This window comes from Lasioglossum baleicum, chromosome 1 (assembly GCF_051020765.1).
Source record: "Lasioglossum baleicum chromosome 1, iyLasBale1, whole genome shotgun sequence".
NCBI classification, from domain to species: domain Eukaryota; kingdom Metazoa; phylum Arthropoda; class Insecta; order Hymenoptera; family Halictidae; genus Lasioglossum; species Lasioglossum baleicum.
In genome coordinates this window covers 18,075,371-18,099,939 of record NC_134929.1, presented here as the reverse complement: position 1 = coordinate 18,099,939, position 24,569 = coordinate 18,075,371, and the positions used below count along the sequence as shown (strand labels likewise).

General features: G+C 41.1%; 1 protein-coding gene across 1 annotated transcript in view; it reads right to left on the bottom strand.

Annotated features, from left to right (window-relative positions):
• Positions 1-613: 613 nt before the first annotated feature.
• The window catches only part of LOC143208672 (uncharacterized), a 67,628-nt gene continuing 43,672 nt past the window's right edge, over positions 614-24,569 (bottom strand). The window contains exon 1 of the mRNA XM_076423284.1: positions 614-24,569. This exon is cut by the window's right edge and continues 43,672 nt beyond it. The gene's annotated coding sequence lies outside the window, so the exon portion shown is untranslated.

The window sequence follows — 24,569 nt, the reverse complement described above, 5'->3', positions numbered from 1 at the left end:
TTGCAAAGGGAATTTTTTGCGCGTTCGGTGATCGAGTTAGAGAGCTAAGCAAATTGCAGGGCAGGCTCAGCTATTCACAGAGACGAGCCCTTTAGCCCATCCGGGATTTCCAGATGGAATTTCCGCCGTGCGAAATTTCGCGCTGATTGACGCGCGCCAAAGGGAATAGTAAACGCGGCGCTCCTAATCTCGCGTCGCCAAGACGCGATCGTAAATAATACATACACCGGCGCCGCTCGTCAACGGGATTGCGAATTAATTCGCTGATTAGGTGATCGACGAATCTCCATTTCACCGAACACCGTTATGAAGGATTATAACGAGTTAATAACAGAACATATGTCAATTCGCGTTCGTGGTCAGAGAAAAACTGATTACAAAACATTGGAAACTGTTTCAAGACAGTGGACATTCGGCCTCACGCACATTCACACGCATTCACACATGTTCGCACACGTTCACCCCACGGTGCATTATACAGGTGTGCCGACTTCCCTAAAAAAACTGAGGCAGATGAGTCGTAATTCTCTGGCCGCCGCCAGACGGCGCATGGTCCCAGGTACTGTACATGTGCGAATGAGAATACACACAATCCACACTCATTCGCACACGTACGGTACCTGGAACCATGCGCCGTCTGGCGGCGGCCAGAGAATTACAACTCATCTGCCTCCAAATTTCAGCATTACAGAGATGCTAAGTCGGCACACCTGTATAATGCACCGTGGTTCACCCTCGGAGGTGCCGCGATCAAATGAGTGCCGATCGCGGGATCTTTGACAGCGAGAAGAAAGCTCGCCGTTTCGATTCTCGGCGCGCATCACACGCAGTGTCGCCAGGTCGAGAAAATCGAGGGGAGAAAATCAAGTGCCCCCTCTCTGATGACCAGTCCAGTCTACGTCACGGGCACCGTGTCTACGGTCTTAGTGGGGGACGTTGGAGTGTGCGCATGGTGCTGGAATATATAGTGGAAGGGGAAAAAGAGAGGATTGTTTGAGCTCCGTTTGAAGCTCAACTGGCGACACTGATCACACGGGACCATTTCTCAATCCATATATGTAGCTACAGTTATGACAATCGTTCTCTCCCATGATCGGAGCAGATTTTTATACTGGATACAGTATTCATACCGAATCGACAAGAAAAATAATGGCGACGCTACGAGAGGAATCAAAACACTAAAGCAGATATGAAAGACAAATTCAGAACTTTCGCGAAGAAAAACTCTGGAGAGATGAGAAAACATGGAACAAAGTTGTCAAGAGACAGTGTATTTCAAATATTTTTTTCGCCAAATAATGCCCACCTAATCAGCATTTCCAGTGAATTTGTTTACGACTCGAATCTCTAGCTATACAGTCTATCCGAGCATCCGATTCGTTCATAATATTTTCATAGAGTCTCTTTCCGCGCTTTTCCGTTCTGCGCTCGATTCGCCTTTATTCCCTTTTCGTTTCCGCCTTGCTCGAAGGGATTCGGCCCCGGGTTCGACAAATAAATAAATCAATCCCGTCGAGTAGAAAGCTTCCTTAAGACTTCGTTGTTCTTTAAAGTCCCCAGCGAAATGTTCCGGGGGTTCGGTCGAAAGCAAACGTGCAATCTCACGTCGGGTTGACCCACATTTTCTTCCCGCGTGGAATAAGATCGCGATACGGGGGAACACTGTCGGAGCATCGTTCCACCGATCAGATCGGTGCCGCTTTTCCCAGGGTTAAGTAGACTCAACGTTTTACAGGGAGAAAGACTTTTCAACGCGATTCTACATGATCCACTATCCCCACGGTCGCCTAATTTCCTCTTTGCTCGCGTGCGGAACGCTCGCGTGCCTTTTGTTCGTATCGTTTTCTGCTGTTCGAATTTCCGAGCCTGTCCCTGATTAGGAAGCCCTGGCTCGACCTTGCTACGGAACATCCCCATTTGTCAGCGTGTTGTTGAAGATACCGATGATTTTTACAGGGAGCTACGGCACACGAAACTGCCGACTTAAATGGAATTCTTGATCGCGAATCGATCCGTTTCGACCGAGTTAATTAACTCGCTCAGGTTCCTTGGATAATGATGGATTTTATCGTGTGTCGGTATTGTATCCGATTTTATTTTGTGCTTGTATCATATTGTACCGTGTTCTATTGTACTTGTATAACAAATGATTTTAGAACGAGTCATAGTAAAATTTACAAGGAAAACAGAAAACAATGAAGAAAAAATCATTCTTTTACAGTGCCCGAAATTACAGAGTTGTACTGTTTAAATTGCCATATACTTTCCTTGCAAGTATTCCCCAAAGATTCTCAACTGGGTTCAAATCTGGCAAACAAGCTGGCCATGTCAAAATCCTCAGATTTTTGTTGCCTAACCACTCCTTTGTTTGTCTTGATGCCTGAATTGAGATGTTATCATGCTGAAAAATGAAATTGTCTCAATTTCTTCTGTAAATGGTATTAAGACCATCTTTTTCTCTAAATAAATAATATATCTATGAATGTAATCGTGTAAATGGTTTCTTTTATTAATCCTAAAATGCTATCGTGCGTCAACTTCTCATTACTATGACATAATTATAAGAATTTCACCAAAAAATCAGGTGGATTTATGGTAATTGCGGACAGTGTAGAAATATTATCCACTTTCAATGTTTTCCATTAGCAAGAAACCCTTAAGCGTCGTACACAGTTCGGTTCGATTCCGATGAGAAGGAAACCATAAGTTCCGAAAATTTTTCCCGGCGAAATAAAAAGTTATAATGAAATTCTGCAGAGCCGGCGAGCGAAAGTCAAGAGTTTTGAATGTCGGCGCAGAGTTCCCGGGAGGAACTGCATGAGATTCGTAGCCTGGAGTGCTTAACCATTTATTTATAGCTGTGCATTTACAGTGCACAGTTCCGGATGCAGCTAGATGTAGCTAGAATTTTTAACAAATATTCTATACGACCTGCAAACAATTTCATAGTATATAGAAGCGGAATATCGTCGTCATCGATTGTGTATAATTAATTGAATCCTCTACTTTATCAATAAGCGAGAAGAAGGCAAAGAAGGTAACCAGGTAACCAATAACTGTTATAACCAAAAAGGAAAGAGTCGTGGAATAACAAGTATTTCATCGAGTAAAATCGTATTGGTTACAAATAAGAATTATAAGTAACCGAAGATTTTTCTCTTGTTGGTAAATGTTATCATTGAGAAATTCATTTCGATCACTTATAACTAGACTGCGGATTTTATGCATTTATGACAAAAATGGGTGTGTACAATTTAAAACAATGGACCTATGAAAAAGATTTAATGCCACCAGTGTATAAGTTTCACGTTAATGAGATAATTAAAAGGACAAAGAAATTTTTATTTGGCTCCTGTGTGTTGCAATCAATGCAAACATTTTTTATTTTGCATAAAGATCCGCAGTCTACTTATAACAGTTATCAATGTGAGAATTAGATGTGAGATTTTTATCGTAGAAAATTTTAGAATAACTGTTATTTTTGTACCTGAAAGTAACGAAGAAATGTACGATCCAATTAAAAAACATTGCTGCTTTAAAATGATTTGAACGTTTCAATCATTTCGAACAGTACCTACCCACTTCTGCGATAAATGCATAAAAATCCGCAGTATACCGACGCTGTGCACAATAAAAAGGTTAATCTACACTCGCGGATCAGAGTCGGTTCCTTTCCGAGCGCGGTTAACACGGGATAGCGTGTTGCTTCGTTAACGTCAACGGCGATCACAATGCTGCCAGAAAGTTGCTCGCGAAACGCGAAACGAACGATACCGTCCCACGAAATTTCCCGGATAACTGGGTTATCCCGCGGCGTCCTCTCTCTCTCTCTCTCTCTCTCTCTTCGCGGAATGTAGGTCGCTCGGCTGAATTTACGAGAGGGCACGCGTGTCCTACGGCCTCTTTCCCGGTATCGCGACGGGATAACAGAATTCGCATTGTTACGGGGAATTCATTAGCGCGACGCGCCTCCAATTAATAACGGAGGTAACCCGTTTTGCCGGGTTCGACGGAACATCCGGGGCCACGGCCGGCAATTAACTGTACTTGTAACGTGCAATTTATATTGTTGAATAGAGAGTTTCTCGTGCGATTTGCCTGAGGCTCGGTTTATTGGAACCGACTCGCAAATGACGGGGCTGTTTTGATCCAAGATATAGAAATATTCATTCAGCTGCTATGTAGCACCATTTTAGGCCCGACGGACAATCAAGACCCCAGGGGCATAATTAAAATGTTCGTTATATACCAAAATAAATTTTTTATTTCTGAAAATTTATTTCCCTTCGTAATATTAGATTGTTGCAAATGAAATGGCCGTTTTGAATCTTTAACATAAACTTTTATTTTACAAGCTTTATTCATATTCCATTAATTGAAATAATTTCCATCGACATCAATGCACTTCTTCCATCGTGATACAAGTGCCTCAATGCCTTCAGTTCCAATCAATTCATCAAATGCAGTTTTTAAAGCACGTTCTTCTTTGAATATTTTTCCATTCAAAAAGCCATCTAGGTGCTTGAAAAAATGGTAACCAGCAGATGACAGGTCAGGCGAATAATGAGGGTGAAGAAGAACTTCACACTTCAACTCTGCTAATTTTTTTACTGTTTCTTTCGCAATATGTGGCCGAGCATTCTCGTGAAGCAATATTACACCACGTCTATTGACTAATGCCGACTGTTGAATATGCAACAATGTTTTTCGTCCATTATATCAATTTCCTGACAGTATTTATCAGCAATGATGGTTTCACGTGAATCCCTTTCAAATCTAAATCTTTAATAGCTGCTGGCTTATGACCACGAGGCTCATTTTCCAGATTTGTATCTCCGGAACGAAATATTTCAAACCAACGCCTTATAGTCCGATCACAGCGGCATTTATGTTTTTCGCTGCTTCAGACGCAGTATGTCCAAGTTTGAACTCGTACAAGTAAATTATACGAATTTCCTTTTTTTCTCTCCATGGTGAACGAAAATCGATTTTGAATCATGTATAATATACAATATTAATAATCTTATACACGCAAATTCATATACGAGATATGTACTTTTCGAATTGTACAACTTCAACCCCATCTGTCGTGGAAAAACTAAACTACAAAGGCGGGAAGTTTCAAATGTGAAAACGGTCATTTCAATTGCAACAACCTAATATAATCATATTTAAACGCACATTTGTTTATATAATCAAGGTCCTACTGTATGTTCATTCAAGATAACTGAGGGCTTCCGAGACTCATATAGTTACTTTAATCGTCTTCAATAATCTTTTTAGACCCCCATGAAGGTTCTAAGAATCCTTGAGAATCCATTTAGAGCAACTCACGTGGCAACTTTGACTACCTTCGATAATCCTTTTACATCCCCATAAACCTTATAAGAGTCCTTGAGAATCAATTTAGAGTCCCGAGATAGCTTCGAAGAATATTTCAGGACCAATGCACAACCATCTACAATCATTTTAGAATTTTGAGTGGCTCCGAGGATCCTCGCGAATCCATTTGGGAACATTTAGGGCCTCTCAACACTTCAGGATCCCTTTAGGAATTCCGAAGAGCACCGAGGATCCTTCAAGATGGTACAGAGGTCTTTGAAGGACCCCTAGTTCTTGTTCTTTCCCATTAATTGCTGAAGTATAAAATCCTTCACTGAGAAAATCAACGTCCGCTATGATTCTAACGCGATATTGTCGTATTTCGTGACTTCAAACGCCACATTTTTCCTCTCTCTCTCTCTCTCTCTTAAATCCTACTTTACATGACGAGCTGTATCTGCTTAAGTAGTTTACGTTCCCAGTCCTTTGTTCCCTCGTTTCCTGAACCCGGCAAAAGAGCATGTTTAAACCGTACCTTCTCCCTGTCCTTCCGAGAACTTACTTCCGCGTAATTATAATTTAATATACCGAGTCGCGTTCGTTTTACCCCGGCGGAACTGCTCTCCGCTTGCTCAGCCACTGTGTAAATAAAAGATGGAACGCATAAAAATGGCTCATTAAATCTCTGCCGAGGCGGATCGCGGAGGCACGCGTTTCGTCGACGCGATAACCGTGACTCGTTGTTATTAATTCAATATTTCATTAAGAAACGAACTTTCTCTTTCTGTCAGTAAAAGATCTGTTGATCTTTTAGTATTTTGCGTACAGAAAGGAAACGAATTGATCTGATACTTATTGTAAGTAGACTGCGGATCTTTATGCATTTATAGAAAAATTGGACAGATGAAATTTGAAATTGTTGGAAAATTTGAAAAATTGAAGATGTCAATATATCATTTCTCCTCTATTAAAATCATTAAGGGAAGAAATAACATCCAAAACATTCCCTTTCATGCAATCGATCCAGGCAATTTTTGTTTTGCATTTAAGATCGGCAGTCTATTTATTACTAAATTAAAAGTGAAAGACTGCATTTTATAAAGCGTGCAAGTCTTATAGCAAATACTTCGCTGTGCGCCGGTCGAAATTAAGAAATGGGCGGATCGCAAACAGCATGGAGGACACGTTAAACGAACTTGAATAACATTTCGATTGCTCGTGAAAATTGCTGTGCATGGAGGAGCAAAATTCCGCTGCGGCGTAAGCTGATTTCCCGCGCGTTTAAGGGCTTAATAAGAATCAGCTCGGTTCCCAGGACAATGGTCGCGCGGCGGATTCTACTTCATTTGCAATCAACGCCATTTCACCGGCAAGTTTTCGCATTATAAACTTTCTTTTGTGGCCGCTTCGGTTCGAACCGGGACGATCCTTTTCGCCAGCTCGCTCTCGCTCTCGCTCTCTCTCTCTCTCATTCGCGAATCGAATTTCCCGGCCGCCTGAATCTCCTGATTGGCCGGCCTTTCGGTAGTTACGGGGGCCAGGGAACTTTCGCGCTAACTTTTCTGAAATTTCCGCGGAGAATGTCACGTTCCTCGGGGGACCGGAAGCGCAGCCGTGCATTTTTTCCCGCGATTACGCCGAGCGCGGTCGAGCGAGCTACTTCGCGAAACTTTTCCCGGCCGGGCGAAGTTGCGTCGCGTAATTAATCGCTAACGATAGTGAGCCAGTGTTTAATACCACCGGCGAGAGGAAAATCGCGGACCTCGACGTGGAAAATTTGACGCTGAACCCGTCGACGAGCTTTTTTGCCAAGCCGCGCGCGCGAACTTTGAAGCGATTAGCGCCACCGGAGAAGGGTCTCGTTTATCCTGCGGAATATTTGCTAATCGAAAGCCCGTTCGAACTCGAGGGATGATCGATACTTTGCGGGAAAAACAGGATTCTGATGAGCGGAGATTTTCAACAGCCCCGCGCAAATTATATTCTCCACTTGAGGGCGAACCTAAAATACTAAATATAAAAGTAATATGAAAACGACGATCATTGTTATCGCATTAAAAGTTATAATATTATTCTCTGCTCTCGTGCATGTGGGAATTCTTTCTGTAGTGATTTAAACTGTAATAGGATTAGCAGTATTACATTGAAATGATATATTTCATAATTGCATCCATGGTTAATGATATATGAGCTCCAGTTTGTCATGTATGAAGTCACGTCGGTGTGTGGTAATTTGCAATTAACACGAAAGCATTGTATATATTGTGCTACTTATACATAAAAAGCAGCAACGTCAAAGGAAGGTGAATTAACAAAGACGAAAGCAATTACTCGTTCCCGCGAGGTACAAGCTCGACGTGAAATGTGTATTAAACCGGCTCGGAGTAGAGACCTTTGTAATAATTATTGCATCTGTTCGTCTACGGTGCAGAGTGACAAAGTTATGCCATTTGTTCTCGTTATTCGAGGTGTTGTAATTTTCTCAGCTCGATGTAATATTATACTAGGCAAATTAAAAGAATTTAACATATTAGTTTCAGCTTATCAATGGAGGAAGAAAGAGACAATTTTTACTTAACATACAAATCTGTAGTCAAAATGCAGAAATACACTGTTGCATTATTTCCAGCGTATTCCGTCGGTTGTAATCGACTCAGAAAACTTTCATTTCGCAAGAATTCGCAGTCCAGCCATCCCAATTAATTTCCAAGAAGAAAGTACAGTTGGAGGTTCGGTTCTCGGGAAGATATTGGAGGTTGTACCGAAAATAAAAGATAATAAGACGTTCGTCTCGTGGCTAACGCCAAACATCCTTTTCCAGGTACAAGGGCGCAACGTCCGGAATCCGGTTTCGATTCCAGGACGATTTCCGGTTCGGTTCGGTTCGGGGTCGCCCAGGGGCTGTGTGACCAGGGGACAAAGGGAAACGGTCGAAACACATTTATCGGAGGCAATAAAGGCGAAGCAGCGCGACGGAAAACGACGCTACGGGGCGCAATCGTTCGGCCCGGCCCCGTTTTTCTCTCTCCCCTGTTCACTATACCTATCGCGCTATAACGTGGTCGCTTTCGATGCGGTCACGCCGGACAATAATCAGCGAAATGGCCGAAAAGCTATTTCATCCCACGCTAACACCTGGAACTGGCTCCGGTCGCGCCATAGATCGAGATGAACTGAAGATCATCCTGGATGATCTTCGAGTCGAACCCGGAGTTCGGATTCATGAGTGTACCGGCGAAATTGTTGACCTCTGAATGTGTGTGTGTGTGTGAAAACGTTTTTCGTTCTTAGTAATTAGTTATTGGTAAAAGAAAATTTATTGAAACTCAGCTAGAAAGGATTCAATTCTTAATTTAGGCCTAGTGAGCAGAGTTGGGCAATAATCAACTAATATTTTAAAATGACTCTCTTTGAATGTTAGTCATAGCAAAATAGTCATTAGTCAAAACTTTTTGATTAGTTAGTGATAACTAATTAAGAATATTAATGTATGTTAATCGCACAATAGTCACTGATGACTAAAGATTGATGACTAATCATCAACTACTAATTCACTAATAAGCAATAGCTAACGATTACTTAGAGATGTGACTAACTATTTGCCATTTAGTTATCACTAGACTGCGGATCTTTATGCAAAATAAAAATTGTCTGCATCGATTGCGAGAAATAGAAACCAAATTGAATGTTATTTCTTCCCTTAATGATTTTAATAGAGGAGAAATCATACATTGACATCTTAAATTTTTTAAATTTTCCAACCATTTTGAATTTCACCTACTCAGTTTTGCTATAAATGCATAAAGATCCGCAGTCTAGTTATCACTAACTAATCAAAAAGTTTTGACTAATGACTATTTTGCTACGACTGACATTCAAAAGGACTATTAGTCATTTTTACATATTAGTTGATTATTGCCCAACTCTGCTGGTGAATAAGTCTCAAATGCAAACTTAGGACAAACCTGGTCACAGTTTGATAAACTTGTCCTAATTCAGATCCCGCTAGATCTACTAAGTCACTGATCTAAAGCTAACTTCCTTAGGCCTAGCTAGGATGGATCCAACCTAAGTCAAGTAAATATTTCAACGCGAACTTAGGACTAACCAGCTTCTACGACAAACTTGTCTCAACTCAAGAAGAAGACGCACCAAAACTAGGGCAAACATATCTACTGGTTCAAAGCTACTTAGCAAAGATGTAGCTTCTCATTTAGATCTCGCGAGTCGGTCTCTAATGCAAATTTAGGGCACACCTAGTCGCTGTTTGACATGCTTGTCAAACACAAATCCCTCCTAACATAGAGCTAATTTCGTCCTAGCAAGGGAACGTCTGAGTTCGACCTAATTTCAGCTTGGAGAACAAGCCCTTATTTCGGATAGTCTCTGGTTTTTCTTATAGGACAAACTCAACGACAAAGCGGTTCTACTCATTGCAATTATAAAATATATCACTGAAGGCAACGTCATATTCAAATTTGAACAAAATCCGAAACGGTTCTCCAGAAAGTGTCCTGACTCCGAAATGCAGAGTAAAATTTAATATGTTCACCACTGAAAAACAAACAGAACGGTTCAGTCTCCAACAGGGGGCAGAACGAGCCACGGCTCTTTACCAGATAATACCTAAAAACAGGAAATGGAACGCGAGCAAACACCAGTCGATTAGACCTTGACTGCTCGAACGAATCCGTCGGTGTCCGTTCATATTCGTTCGGTTTTGTTTGAGCTCAATTATGTCCACTCACGTTCGTTCGTGCTCGCTCTGTTTATTCGTGCCTGTTCGTCAGGTGCGGGCTATACTTTCGCGAAACTAGGATCAGCCCCTCCGAAACAGAAATGTCTAAAAAACCGATGACTATGGTCTACTAACAGTCGAAAAATTAGGTTCGCAGGGGTCGGATCTTGTCAAGGAAGGTCTGTAGAATGAGGTCGTCGGCGACCGGGTGTGTTTGATAAGAAAATGGCGACGCTTGACCGTTGATGGAGTGACATTAGGTGCGGCATCACGAGCCCCATCGACGGATTCGCGTTAATTAACGTCCGCGCTCCCCGTTCCGTAAATTCGCGCTAATTGCAACGCTGCATTTGCATAGGCGGATCCCCGGTTGATACGCGCTGATACGTGCCTGGAGATCTCACGGTTCATTTTGCCAGGAAATTAGTGAGGTGACGCGGTTATTGACACTTAAAAATCAACGAGATACACCCGCCACATTCAGGACGTTTATTATACCCCGAGGGTATTCCCTCTGGCTGAAAATCCACGGCTTAAGGGATGCTCGCAAGACTTCCGCTTTAACCCTTCGCGGTGCGAAGTGTTTTCTCTCTTTCATTTTAGAAATTATTCTGCTGCTAGTGGTTCGATAGCAAATTTTTTTAGCTAACGTAAATTGTTTCAAGGAGATCTTTAATGTAATTATACCAGATTTTTTGTCAACCAATCAAAATGCTTGCCGAATTTGTGTCAGTATGCACAAAAATTGTATGTTTACCTATAAAAAAACTGAAGGTGACCTTGACAACTTTGGAAAGATTGGGTCGAGAACAAAGGTTCAATCATTTTAAAGCTCTCCTTGATCCCTGTTATTTTAGTTAATAAAACTTCCGATCGAACCACTAACAGCTGAATAATTTAAGTTGATCACGCTTCGTGGTCCACCCTGTATAATTCATTTATATATACAGTGGGTGTACAAAGTGTTCGTACACCTTTTAAAAACTAATAACTTTTTTATAATTGTACCAAACGACCTGATTTTTTATAATCAATTAGAAGCATTGGTTTACGAAATGATATGCAAAAAAGATTTTCCAGAAATTTTTAATTTACAAGGTTACATGCAAAAATGAAAAAGGCATTTTCTGAAACTCTTTTATTTGGGTCCCTAATGAAAATTTAAAATATATGTTTTGTAGATCTATAATAGTTATACACATGCTGAAAATTTCAACGAAATCGGTTGACGTAGGAAAAAATGACACGCATCGAAAGATGTACGATTCTGTGGATTTGAAGCAGAAATTGATCAAAAGTCGTATAAAACTACGATTTTTACCATTTTTAACCGCTTGTAGCTCGCGTGTATGTTAATCGATTTCGATGAAATTTTGAGCATGTGTGTAACTATTTTAGATCTACAAAACATACATTTTAAATTTTCTTTAAGGGCCCCAATAAAAAAGTTTTAAAAATCCCTGTTTTATTTTTGCATGTAACCTTGTAAATTAAAAATTTCTGGAAAATCTTTTTTGCATATCATTTCGTAAACAAATGCTTCTAATTGATTATAAAAAATCAGGTCGTTTGGTACAATTATAAGAAAGTTATTAGTTTTTAAAAGGTGTACGAATACTTTGTACACCCACTGTAGGTTTGCTAGAGTGTATAAAACAGCTGGGAAACATTACAATTGTTCTAAATAAAAAATGCTGTCCAAACATTTTATACAGACATCCATTGTTTTCTACAAACAAAATGTGAAAATATTAGTCGATTTTCCTGCTCGACAGACGGATGACGGCATACGCACGATTTGCAAGTGAAATACTAAAAGTTGGCACGCTGCTGGGAACTTTGGATTGCTGTGTACTTAGGCAATCGATAAAGAACGCTCGAAGCTTCGTAAAATTCGATCCACTGCCATAACGAGCGACGCGTCACTACCATGTCAGAGGGCTCAAGGCCACGGACCTGCCCTCACTCAATCTTAACCAAAGCGATTTTTAATTTCACCACTTGCGAAACTTCTTAGGAAATTACTAGTGTGGGCTGGGCGTGTCTGGGAGACGGACGTGTCGCTGAAATACGAAATGATAATGGTAGCAGACAATTTGCAAAACAGTTTCCATTGCATAAAGTTGATTAATGGTAGGAACAAATTTCTATTCAACTACGGACAATAATTTTTATTTTTCATAAAAGTTCGCAGTACAATTATATGCACGTTACATGCACGTTTTAATCCTGTGCGCTTCCATGGCGACTCCGAGCCGCCACTAAAAATTACCATACTGTACTTTGAAACAATTTTGACATTACCTCTTTCCATGTAATAAATTGCTGGAAAATTTTAAATGTGGTACAGTTAAGTACGCTCAATTTTATATGCATAAAATGGTAAGAGTTAAATGTAACTTTCACGTTTTTATTTTATTTTTATAATAAAGTTTTATATTAATCATAAAATAGATTATTTTATAATAAAGAAATACGGTTTTATTGTATTTCTGAATTCATGGAATTCACAGTCTAGTAATTACTAATTACATTTTTTACTTATCTATTAGCTACATATAATTTTTCAGTTCACGAGCCTCGAAAGACAGTCTTGCCTTATCAGAAGGACTGGATAAAGTGACGGCAGGTTTCTTCCGAGCGAACGCTATCGGCTGTCCCGAAAAATACCTGCGCGTCTCGGTAGACCGAAATTCAACAACCGCCCTCCCGATTACTTTTAATTAACGATAGCGGCTCGTAATCGCGACCGGCTGAAATTGCTGGCGCTAATCGCGCCGAGTGTTACAACCGTGGAATACCGGCACGCTGGGTAGACATTTCGAGCGCTATCTGATCCGCATACGAACTACGAACGAGTACGTTCGTTAACGGGGTAATCGATAACCCTCTCTGGAAACGGTCTTCTTCTACGAGCCGCGTAAAACGTGGCCGACTACAGCACCGCACTACAATTCGTGCACTTCTCCAGTTTCTCCATTCACACGCGGCTAAATATTTGCCGATTCTATCCCGATTCGTTTATCGCCGGGAGTCGATCGATCTTTGCGGGACAGGTTGACGAAGGCTTGAAAGATTCGATACCTCTCTATTAGGACATGTTCGGGGCCCTTCGGTGAACATATAGAGAAGTACGAACGCGATCACCTTTCAATAATCGTTTCTCTTTGTCTCCATCGATATGTGAATATGTATACAGGACTAGCTTTTGTCCGCGGCTTCGCCCGCACAGAAAACCGATTAATGCCCTCGGAAATTGATATTGTTTCTCCATATAAAACCTTTTAACCCCCCATTCACCCGTATAGAGTTTTAATTTTATGTCATGCCGCCATCTTAGATTTCAAAACCCCTTTTCACCCCCTTAGGGGATTAATTTTTTAAAATGTCGAAACAGATGTTTGATTAATTATATCAAAGAGCATTAAGTCCAAGTTTCAAGCAAACCCGACCACAAATAAAATATTCCTCATACAAACGTTGCTACCCCTTCTCACCCCCTTGGGGGTTGAATTTCGAAATATCCTTCCTTATCCCTTGTATAGATAATAAAGGAAACCTCTGTGCAAAATTTTAGCTTTCTAGGTCCAAGGGTTTAGCCAGGGCGTTGATCAGTGAGTGAGTGAATGAGTCATCACTGCATTTTTATATTGTATAGAGAAGATGAGTCAAGACGAGTCACCTGAATAACTTCCAAATTTTTTGAGATAGGAAGAAGTGTTTCAAACAAAAGCTCGTTTCTAGCTAGACCGAAGTGAGTTTTATACCAGCGACTTGTTTGTGGAAGATGTCTCGTACTGCAGATCGGACATGGCCTCCCCTCAGACGTGGTCGCACTTTCAGGCATAATTAAAGAAAACTCTGTGGCTGGGAGAGTGGACGGTCGGCTGGAAAACCAGGGAAGTTTTATCTCCGCTGGCGCAGACAAAACAACGTTTACCTTGAGGAAGAGCTAAACGGGCAATCCATTTGCCGGGGAGCAGTACGTTGCTCGGGGATGAAACGAAACAAGGACGGCGCAGCGCGTTTTTCAGCACGGACGAATTAAAAGTGGCCTCCTTCCGGCGAGCCTGAGCAATTACTCGAGCACTGCTCCATCAAACCTGGCCATCCTCCGGATTATATTTTACGGCGGAGTCGTAAGGACCGCTGCTTGTTCTCGAGGATCCAAACGAGCGGCGACGGATGGGAACGTTCCCTGTTGAATGATGATCGTCGCGCCTCCGTCGTCGTCACGGCTTAACGACCACCCCCTACCCCCTCCGCAGCACGCGTAAAAAACTATGAAAGCGTCAAAACGACGTTCGAACGCGTCGTCGAGACGCGACGGACGCTTAATGCCGGGAAAATGCGAAATAATTCCCGATAATGCGCTTCCTGTATCGTTCCATTTTCTGCGCGATGCAATTCTGACTTTGTCGCGGAAAAAAACGTCCCGGAAAGAAAGACAGGGGAACAGAGACATCTGCACGCGTATTAAATTAAACGAGCCCTTGAAATTTTTAGTTCAATATTTTTGACTGACCTATGAAATAATGTGTAGATATAAAAGAGTTAGATTTTTACTCATAACAATGAAATTAGAAACTCCGAGGGTGAATATCAAATTACTTTATTCTTCACAAACCTTTTCTAGTGTAACTGCGCGTTAGAAATAAATAATTGTCATGTTTTATGCGTGTGTATTTTCCAATATGCGACTGAATATGGGAATATTAATTCTCCGCCAAAGTATTCTTACAATTTCGACCATGATAAAATAAAGAATCTGGAATCAGTCGTTCCGACACGCCTCGGTTGGACCCGTCATTAAATCCCTCGGTTATTCTTGGTTCGAACGAACAAAGCGATGAAAAAGCTGTTAACGTTCGAGTTTCCTTTCCGTCGATTCCCGGAAACGGATTTTTTGACTGGTGTGTCGCCTGGCGAGAATCGATCACTCGTAAAACCAGCTGCACCGTGAACTCCGTGTCGGCGTCGTAATCCGAAATTCGCCGTTAAAAGCAGTATCGCTGGTTCAGGCATTTTCGAAACACGCCCCACGGACCGGCAGGGAATGCTTATTACAAAATTTTATTGCCCCGACCGGTGACTCCGCAACGTCATGTCTCGTTGCGAAATTGCGTAGGGGGATCAAGGGGGTGAACAATTCTCTCGTCCACACCCCCGCACCTCATTTCTCTTGTGGGTCATTCTCCATTGTTCCTCGATGTGGCCATTATTCTGGACACCCTCGTTCGAATAAAAATCGAGAGATTTAGGGGAATCTTTAATCTTCCAATTTTTAACTATTTTTGCTTCATTTTTAATCCCCGAGTTTTCAACCCTCATCGCTGGACTATGAATTTTACACATTTTACGCATTTATATGCTGACGTTCAAATGTTGAAATTAAAAGATTATGATCTCGACTGCTATCGGAAATTTTGATTACATACTTCATCAGAGGAAATTCATGCATGAAACTTTGGAAAGGTGGCTGCGAGCCAAGGGTGTCGGGCGCCATGTTATAAACTCGACACTATGTTTTAGTCCGAGACCGAATTTTTGAAAATCATCCTGACATCAAGGCCTCGACATCATGTTTCGACGTCATCGATCGTTCGCGTGCTCCGCAGACCCTCTGGGTTTTGTTACCCAATAACCTAATACCCTGGTGGTTTAGCGCTGTTCAAGCATGATCGATATCCACCCCTGCATCGCAGACGCCTTGAGGATTGCCATTCGGAAGTGAAATGGGATACTGCCTCGTGTAATGTAAGAAACATTATTGTCTCTCGTTGCGATATCTGCTGGATACTTGATCGCATCAACTTAAAATTGACTCAAAATAAACAAAAATGAACGATTAATACAGTCGGTGTACAAAGTATTCGCACACATTAAAAGAAACGAATTACCTTTTCAGAATTGGACCCAACAGCTTGAGCTTCTTTTCAGACGTTAGAAGGATTAGTTTACTAGCTAATGTGCAAATAATTTTTTTAAAAATTGTTATTGGTTGCAATTGCGAAGGAAATAGTACAGGTCATGATTTTTAAATTTTTTATCCGTACGTGTAATGAAAATTTAGAAGGCGCCTTTGGTAGGTCTAAGTAAGTTATATACTTGAACAAAGTTTCATCGAAATCGATCAAGGATGTTACGAAATATAATTGATTGAAAATAGCAAAAATCGTAAGAATCTGCGATTTAAATGAATCGCAAACTGCAAATTTAAAGATTTTTACATCTTACAATGCCCATAGGTTTTTTATCCGTCAACCAACTTCAGTGAAACATTGTACATACATATAACTTAGATTTACAAAATTCATGTTTTAAATTTTCATTACGAGCACAGATAAAAAATTAAAAAATCGTGGTCTTTACTGTTCCCTTCGTAATTGCGACCAATAACAATTACAAAAAGGATTATTTGCACATTAACTAGTAAAGTAACTCTTCTAACGACTCAAGAAAACTCAAGCTGTTGAGTCCAGTTTTGAAAAATTTATTCGTTTTTAAAAGGTGTACGAATACATTGTACACCGACTTAAATAAAATGTTTCATTAACAACTTGTCACATGTTAAGAATTTTAGAATATAACGCCACTTTTTATATGTTTCTTCAAAATCGGAACTTACGGCCCCGGTCTGTATAAAACAACAGAGCACTCTGCGTCTCCTTCATCATTTCCCTGATCGTTCGTCACTGCTGCGACGCAAACGTACTCTAAATCGTAAAACAGTGCTCTCGGAGATCGACTAGTTAAAAATAGTAACGGAACGGCCTCGGGGACGGTCAAAAGGAAATGGAACGAAATTGTGCCGCGCGGAGAATGCAAATGTAACGAACGAGTGCGAATTGCAGAGTGAATGGCGGTAGAAAAACTGTTTGTTACGACGACTCGTTTCGGCGCGACGTCAAAGACGAAGAGTCGCGGCAGGGGAAAGGATCGAAGCCCGGTCGTTAGCGATGCAAAAGGGGATGCGGGTGATAAACGGTTTTACGTTCGACTTCGTAATGGCCGGGTACGGGTGGATACGTTTCTTGGACCCGTCTCTCTTGACCTACATCTCTAGCGAAGGAGGCGAGAGAGTTTCCCTCGTGGAAAAACTACCGTAGTAACTCCGTCGAGACGATTAAAAAAGGAAAAGAAGGGAGAGAGAGAGAGAGAGAGAGAGGAGAACCGTAATTCCAAGTAAAAACCGTCCGAGTCTTGTCTTCGGTCTTCGCTTTGGAGAACCATCAACAACTTCGCTTTTAGAGGCCCTATCTTGTCGTCCGTTTGATCACGAGCTTCCTCCATAAAGAGAGCACTGATTCCACTATAAATTCTGCCGAGGATGCTTCAAGTTCCCAGAGTTTTTGCTGTGACAACGATACCCTATCGATCCCAAATAAGCAATGTCTTCGACCATCCTCCAGTTTAATTAGTGGGGTTCGGCGAGTGGGTCAATTACGTCTGAAACTTCCGAGAGGGCGGAAAGTAAACTGGGAATTCCTTTAAGCTTCGAGTGCTCACAATTTTTCCAAAAATAATCAAGCAAACAGTGAGAAATTAATTTAAGAGTGTGGGCAGCTTCTCAATATTTTTTGTAGTTGTAGTATTTTTATCCAGTCGTGTTTTTAGCAACACTTTTCTTATTTATTATTTTTAGTAGATGATTATAATAATTATTGCAACTGTGGATTTTATGGCAAACGATTAAATGTGATGTTAAGGATGTCGATTTATTAAAATTATTGAAGGAAGAAACAAATATTTACTTGACACCAGTGCCTTACGATTGATACCGAATAAAAAGAAAAAAACAATAAAAGATCTCGCTTTGGCCAGTCGATATTTCGATGGCCACGCGACTAGTTCTGATAGTAGACACTCGGTCTTTGTCGCGATCGCATACTACAAACGGCCTACAATATACGAAAAATCGAAGCGATTCAATCCGAAAGCATTCTAGGACGCGGCGCGGCGCAGCGTCCCGCGTATTTCTCGTCTCTGTCGATTTTTCTGCTGTGCTTCCGGTCCGGGTCACCAGAGATGCATCTGTTTACGGTTTCCCATGTTATTGATTATTCAATAGCCAAGCGAATACACCACGGCCGTTCGTTTGTGAGCAATTGGGCCGCGGTCTGGCCGACCGGAAGATCCGATTTTTCTCATGGTGGACGATCGCTTTGCGTCCCCACGGCTGAAAAAAAATCGGCCATCATGAATGTCGACTGTCTGCCATTATTTCTGTGCTTCTGTTCGTCGGATTTCACACACACGATTTTTATAAAGCACTTTTATGATTTTGATAATCGTGCGAGGTAAAGTCGGAATCTCCCACGAGGAATTCTTGTTACTAAACACAACAACTCTGCTACTTATAACAAAACTAGGAAATTTTACTACAATATTTTCTAGTTCTTTAAATAATTCTTCTCTAATATTTATGTATTTCCTGACATATTTATTTATTTCCTGAGATACTAAATATGTCAAAGTTATAGTAATAAATAGTTATATAGTTATATACTTAAATAAATTATTTCCTGACATATTTCCTGACATATTTATATAAATAAATTTCCTGACATATTTCCTGACATATTTATAGAAATAAACTTCCTGACATATTTCCTGATATATTTATATAAATAAACTTCCTGACATATTTCCTGATATATTTATTTATTTCCTGACATATTTCCTGACATATTTCCTGACATATTTATATAAATAAACTTCCTGACATGTTTCCTGATATATTTATTTACTTCCTGACATATTTCCTGATATATTTATATAAATAAACTTCCTGACATATTTCCTGATATATTTATTTATTTCCTGACATATTTTCTGACATATTTCCTGACATATTTATATAAATAAACTTCCTGACATGTTTCCTGATATATTTATTTATTTCCTGACATATTTCCTGATATATTTATATAAATAAACTTCCTGACATATTTCCTGATATATTTATTTATTTCCTGACATATTTACGGACATATTTACATAAATAAATTTCCTGACACCTTGTGTCCGTGCTGCCATCGGCGCGCGATCGTCAGACCGAATCGTGTCGATCGGATCATACAGACATACTTTTCTACTTTATATATTAACAAGAAGAAGAAGGGGAAGAAGAAGATAGTTCGTTAATGCACGAGACAAGGAAAAGCGAGGAAAGAATGCAGAGAATCCAGAAGTTTCAAGAAAGTTGCGAACAAAAGAGCACGAATTTTATTCTCGCGTCTCCGGGGGATAGTCCAGAGATTTAACTCCATCAAAACCGATCCCTCTCGCGTTCGTTACCCCCGATTCAAGAGTTTCAATCTAAAATTCCGGGTTCCGTGAGCGCGGCCGTGCTCGAGGAAAATAAATTACAGTGAAAACTGAAGTCCTATAGCCAGGGCAAGAAGCGAGAAATCTCTTGGATAAAAGTGACTGTAGTCGTGGGAGGTGTTTACGTCGTCCGCGTACAATTTTTCTTCGGTGTACGTCCAGGGCGGAATTAAGCGACAATGCTGACCAATCAGCGAAGCTGGCCGACAAGACTTCCCTTCCTAATTGCAGACGTCTCGTTAATTAAGCGGCGCAGGAATTCACGACAAGAGGGGCCAGTCTCTCCGAAGACATTTTATTGCCGCCTCAATTCATTGTCCCGCGAAAGTCTCGCACGACTAGGAACACTTCCTCCACCCCCCACCTGTTCCCCATGGAAAATCATCTTCGCTTTTGTCCTGTCGCTGTCTCCTCCCGTGGGTCCTTCAACTCTACCATCGAAAAATGTCTGAAAATTCTCTAGAAATTCAGTTAACACTACCACTGCCGGTCAAATGATCGGATTTATATTTTTACTACGATTTTATTAGCTTGATTTCTTGTCTGCCTGTCTGTCTGTTCGATACAAATTTTGCAATTGATTTTAAACTAACTTCCCGATGAGCTAGGGACTTGAAATTTTAAACGTGGCTCAGAACTGGATGACAATGCAATATTTAAAAAAAAATTTTAAGAAAGCCTATGCGTTTAGCAGACATAAACTATTACAAATTTAACCGTTACACCTCCTCGCGCGACGCTCGGTAGTATCTACTCGGTTTCCACTCTGACTCATCCCCACTCCACTGACCCGCTTCGCACCGAAGGAGCTCAGTGTGCGTTCGAGTTCTGTGCGGTGTTTACAAAGTTATTACGTATTATTATACTATAATGTTTGTTTACCAAGCGGAAGAACAGTTACATCGAAATTCTCCGTCGAACCTTTATCTTTGATATTTTACCGCGGCGTTTGTTTTCGATAGGACGCGGTCGCAATACCGTCTGAAATTTACTACATGTCTCTGTTATAATCTCATAAAAATGTTTAAAATCATTTGAAAAATTTCACACACACAAGACTAAAAAGCAGAAAATAATTATTTAAATAAAAACGGACTAAAAAGTATAAAATAATTTTTCCTAACCCCGTACAGATAGTCCTGAAAATTTGTGATTGTGAATTTTGAATAGCTATGAAAACACTTGTAAGATTTAAAACGAAAAACGTGGGGCGGATGCAATATATAATTGATGCATGAATAGTTCACCTAAATCACTAACAATTTTATTGCACTGCAAATTATATGAACTGTTGTGCGAGTTGTCTGAACGGCAGCTACTCTCTACACTCCTTACTATGTATTATCTAGCTATTAAAAATTCACAATCACACATTTTCAGGACTATCTGTACGGGGTTAGGAATTTGTATGGGGCTAGGAAAAATTATTTTATACTTTTTAGACCTTTTTAAAAACGTGTTTTTAAAAAATTTATTTTTATTTAAACAATGTTCATCTTAGAATTATTGAAATTATGAAGTTGCTTACATGGAAACTGATTCGATAAACTTCTTTGTCCAAGCACATATTGCAATAAAAATTGCACAAAATCTAAATGAATAGAGCCTTGTCATTTTTGTTACGTAGAACATTTCAATCGCTTTTAGTGTTCGGTAGGTTTAGTGTTAAAGGTTGGGGCACGCTTTACGACGAGAATTACGCAAGAAATATATACCGTTTGAAAGGTATAGTTGCCAACTACATTTTCGATGCAGAAAGCATAATGACGAGGTTAAAAGTTTTATCCAGCGGATAAAAAGTTGTAGCCAATTTTCTGAAAACTATGTTTTCGGCTAAAAAATATTTTCCGTGTAGCACTGCAATTGAATATTCTATTAAGTGTTTCCATGTTGTGTCCGAATAATCGAGGTTCTACTGGGAAGGGAAACGAACGGACTAAGATGATTTCCACTCTCACGGCTGGTACACCATGAGTGCGGTGGCGGATGCTTGGAACAAGATGACCGTTTCCGTTCGACGATCCGAGTGACGCTTGACAGGCAACATCGGATCGATAGCCCACAGGTATTGATTAGGAATTTCAGGTTAGACAAGCTCACCGCGATTCATCTAGCTTCTGTCCTGTGCATGTACCCTGTGTTCATCTAATTAACGAACGATCAGAATATATGGAGAGGAAAAAGGTGTAAAATCTGCCGAAGATTCCCCAATTTAGATAGAGGGACAGTAACAGGAAGCATATGGTGAGAAAAACTGCCCCGTTTCAAGGGGAAACATGCTTGGAAGGTTTCACGCGTCCCCAGGAGGAATCAGGGAGACCGTGTCTGGATGATCCGCCACGGAGGAAGAGATAACGTCGCCCATTCGCGTTACGACCGGCAATTCTTCCGGCGTTCCGACGCGAACAAGCAATGCAAACGACACGTTGTATTCCATTGGTGATTTACAGTTGCCCACGGAAGTATCTCGCCGTTATCTATAACACTTAACAATTTCGTTTCGACTTGTGGACGCTCTCACAGTGGAGCAGAAGGGGCCAACAGAATTGTTGTGCTGTAGTGGTTCTCGAGTTGTGAAGGTTCAACTGTATTTATAGAGAGGAGTGCATAGTTGATGGAACAAGAGTTTCCGAAATTCCTCCCCAGGAAAGTCGACCAGGAATGGGAGAGAAAGCAATTAATCGAATCCATAAAAACCTCCTGCCGCGTTTAGAGCGCGTTGTTTCTTGCTGGGAGGCAGCAATAGCGGCTTTGAGCCTTCGGTAACGGTCTCTGTGACGATCCCATGGATCGAGAGGAGAGGATCGGGCGAGAGCAGGATCCTTTGTGCAAACTATGCACCCGTATCCCGATGAATTTGTTCGCCGGCGAAATGAAATTCTGAACTCGCCGGGTTCCACGGAATCAGCATCTCTCGAATTCTGCCCGCTTGCCGGAGCTTTGAAAAACAGGCAAGACTCGAGCGGAGAATCACGGATGGCGGAGAATAGAAACTATCAAAACGAGAAGTATAGACGGAGAGGGGGTGGGGAGATAAAGACCGATGGACAGAGACTTTTCGTGGATCCGTGGTTCTTGCTCGACGAAGTTTGCATCGACCGGGGCTGGCTCTCGGTGTCGGAAGTTTATGCGAGGTGAATCGGAGCGTTTCGATAAATTACCGACACTCGCCGACCGGAAAAACCGAGCGGAAAGTTTCGCGGCGATTCGTTTTCTTCGTGGCTGTCGAGACTATGGCCGTAGCCGGTGGAAAATTCGAGTTATCAGGCGAACAACGCCCGAGGGAAACGACGAACACAGTCAGTATTTGTAATTGTAATTGTTGGCCGATCGTCTTTACTGGAGATCGTGGTTTTGTACGTGTATTAATAACACACGTGTATGTGTATACGTTTACACGCGTGTTTAAATACACGTACCTCAGTACGTGTCCTTTTAAGTACACGGGTACACGTGTACTATTTCACGTGTATTTCACTATTCGTATTTACAGTGACTCGGATTAATATTCGAACACTCTAAAAAAGACGATAACGTTTTTAATATTGTTCTATACGATTTGAACTATTTTTGGGAAGCTGGAGCAATTAGATTACTACAGGAAGAGACAAAAATTTTTTTCAAAAATTGCAATTGATCGGAACAGCAGAAATAATACTAAAAGTTGCATTTTACAACTTTTCTATGTGGTATTATATTGAAAATTAAAAAAATTATCGATTACATGCACTGTGGAAGTTTCATCTTTATCGCTTGATGCGGAAAGAAACGACAGGCATTGAAAGATGTAATTAGAACCCTTAGATTTATTGCAGTTACAGTTTTACCATCTTTAAATGTCTGTAGGTCATTGCAACGTCGACCGATTTTGACGAAATATTCAGAATATGTTTGATCCACATAGATCTACAAAACGTATTTTTGCAATTTTCAATGCGCATCTACAATTCCGATCAATTGCAATTTTTGAAAAATTTTTTTCCACATCCTGTAGTAAACTAATTGCTCTAGCTTCCCAAAAAAAGTTCAAATCGTATAGAACAATATTTAAAAAGTTGTCTTGTTTAGAGCGTCCGAATATTAATCCGGGTCATTGTAAATACGTGCAGTGAAATACACGTCTACCCGTGTATTTAGACACACGTGAAATAGGTATCTCTAATCTTTACATAGCACGGTTCGACAACGAATTTTTCTAGATTTTTTAAGTCTTCCATCTGCAGCGACTGCAGATAGATGAACAGATATAGAGAGACGGGAACTAGAATCGCGCCTCCTCGGATTCTTGAAGGAGCTTTCGCTAAGCGGCTAGCGGGTCTGACGCAGAGAAGAACGAGAAGGAAAAGTCGTGGTAGGAGGAAAAGTAGAAGGACGAGTACGGCGTCTTTCGCGAAGCCGATATATCTTTGAGTCCTCTCGTATCCAGGACCATTTGTTCTCCTCGTTGGCTAAATCCTCCTGGATCCAATCCCGCCCTCTTTCGCCGTAGAAAGACTCTCCGCGAGTCTTTTTCGAAACTGCGATCGGGCCGCAGGTTCCTCCGGATCCATCCCCGGCGGCGAAAAGGGGATTAGGAACGGCGTCGGCGTCGGTGTTGGCGTCGCGTCGGTGTCGGAATCCCGAATGGACACGGCCACGGGAAATGGAAGTGTCAAGAGCCAACCGTGATAATATCCGGCGAACGTTAACTAGCTTCTTTTTCCTAGCGCCGAGTATCTTCGCCGCGAGAAAGAGACACAGACACACAGGGAGGGAGAAATAGAGAGGGGAAGAAAGGGAGAAAGTGCCACCGCCAGGTTCTCTCTCCCCTTCTTGTCGTTTCGAACCTGTTGGAATTGAAATACACAGGCTCCCGTTGGTCCCCACGGCGGTGATCGAGTGGATCGAAATGGAAAATCGCGCGCGTTCCTCTCTGGAAGGCTCCAGTTAATAACTTCCACCGCTCTGTTTATTAACGACGATTCGTGTCCGACGAACGTCGACCTTGCTCTCTGTTCTCCATTCTATTCCGCTTGATTTCATTCCCCTCTGTCTGTGTTTTTGATCTCTCGTCGCGGATTTTTTAGTTTATTGCGCGAGATAAAGGCGATATCGTTGCTCTTTGTGTTGCTTACTCACTATTCTACTTCATCCCGTTATATTTCACTTTTGCTTTACGTTCATTTTATTTTGTAATATT